We start from the raw sequence: 2,059 nt of genomic DNA, 5'->3' as shown, positions 1-2,059 counted from the left end.
TTTTGATGAAATGGTATGTTTTTGGCCAAATTTTGATTTCAAAAACCCTTTAAAAATTCTATTTTATCATAGTCGACTCAAAGTTCCGTTACACAACATAAGTACATGTACATGTACATGTATATGGATTGGAAAATTTTAATAAAATTTCTCCTAAAATTTTATTAAAAAATTTGAGAAAAGTTTTTTACTATAATGGCGTACAATACTTCAATTATAAAAATTTGTAAAAATTCAATTTTGATTTAATATACCAATAGGTTTTTACACAACTTAATATAAATTACTTATTTCATTTATAGTTTGTGATGAGGACTATTATGCTACTTTATTTAATAGTCAAACAGCTACCATTGATGGAATCAGTTATACCATTGGGATACCGCAGTTCTGTATAACAGGGACATATGCAAGAATATGTAATGATGGTACTAATTCTCCTGAATTGGGACTAGCTTTATGCAATAGTGCGGGATTTCTATGTAAGTTATTAATAGCTTCTTTGTTCAACCTTAATAAAATATGCATGACATCCTTGTATTTATTTTTATTTAGTTGGTGAGCTCCTTTCTTCAAACTCAAGTCTTGCTGAGACCTTATACAGGGGCTCTCCCCAGGGGATATTGTATTTGAATAGATTCCTTTGTTCTGGTCATAATTGTCAAGGAGATTCAAGTTCAGGCTTTGCCAGTAATCCACAGTGCTTCAATGGTCAACTGGAAACTATTGTGAGATGCTCTAATATAAGTAAGACCATAATTTTTATTATATAATGTGATAGATCTTTTGTGTTAACAGAGTCTTATGCAGTTGTCATTGGAGTCACTGTTGGTATATTGGTCGCATTTGTAGTGACAGTACTTATTGTTGTCATATTAGTAGTTGTGTTTATGGTCATCCGTAATAAAAGGACTCATAGACATGATGGTTTATTAACAATTAATGATGATATTTATATAGATTGATATTGTTTTTGTTAAAATTATCTTGAATAAATAATTTTTTATAACTTCTACTTATCTTGTCATACTGGGAGGGATTTGACTACAGTGATTTTCCAAACTATAAAAACAGACAATAGAGAGTACGATTATCAAGAGTAGCCAACCACGTTCAAACACGTGTTGAAAGGCGTGGTCTTTGACACTTGATGTGCCATAGATATTCGAGGATATTAGAGTAAATGAAATATCTATGTGCTTTTATTTTCAGCCTTCAGATCATCATTTGTATCTGCTGCCTCTGGAAATGATACGACGCTCCTCCGTTTCCTCTTTTGATGAGGCTGATAGTTCAGATAAGGAGCACTGTAGCTAGATTAAGAGGAGATGAATTTGGTCAAAGCCTAGTCCCTCCTATTTATGAGATAGTGTAGAGCCAGATGAAGAGAACTCTACAAGAGTATTCCAGTGGTCAGATATTTAAGGTAATAGTATTGTAATTTTGGCTGCTCCACTTGTGATGTCAGTCATTATCAAGAGTACATATATGCCATACCTAAATTGTATAAACCTCTTGAGGTGAGATTGACAGGGTGGCGTATGAATATCATTACTATTTTTACAGTATCCACCAATGCATGATGATTGGTTGCAATTTTGGACGGCAAGATCCAATGGAGGGTAAATGGAGAACAATCAACGGATTTTTTTGTTAGCGTGGAGCTTTTTTGAGCTACAAAAGCTATTTGCAGGAAAGAATGGGTGCTGCTATGCATCTCCTAAAAGGGATTTGGTGCAATATGAAGCATATTCCTTATTACGGCTTGCTTTTTGCATTAGCCCATTCATACTCCATGGAAAGTTGCCGTCCATGAAAATTATTTCAGGCTCAGTCATGCCCGCTGCCGTATATCATTCTTTGACGTAATTCATTCTTACCCAAAGAGGTCTATTATGTACACTTAGTATTCCTGCCAGTTTTCCTTTAGAGAAAAGTGTCAAATTTGTTTCACATAATTTTACTCCATATGGTATTCTACAAAATGATTCTAATAAAAATGATTTTGATTCTTGACCGACAATAATTTGTAGTTTCTTCCCAAGAATTGTATAGACCA

The 2,059-nt window shown here is 33.6% G+C and overlaps 1 long non-coding RNA gene across 1 annotated transcript; it reads left to right on the top strand.

Annotated features, from left to right (window-relative positions):
• The first annotated feature begins 280 nt into the window (after positions 1-280).
• Positions 281-957, top strand: LOC105315549 (uncharacterized). The gene is made up of 3 exons (XR_002189446.1): positions 281-482; positions 556-747; positions 799-957. It is a non-coding gene; the product is annotated as an uncharacterized LOC105315549 (long non-coding RNA).
• The last annotated feature ends 1,102 nt before the right edge of the window (positions 958-2,059 follow it).

Source organism: Amphimedon queenslandica, unplaced genomic scaffold, assembly GCF_000090795.2.
Source record: "Amphimedon queenslandica unplaced genomic scaffold, v1.1 AMPQUscaffold_9667_Cont18200, whole genome shotgun sequence".
NCBI lineage: Eukaryota > Metazoa > Porifera > Demospongiae > Haplosclerida > Niphatidae > Amphimedon > Amphimedon queenslandica.
Note: the sequence above shows the minus strand (reverse complement) of the source record. Positions and strands in the feature narration are given on the sequence as shown.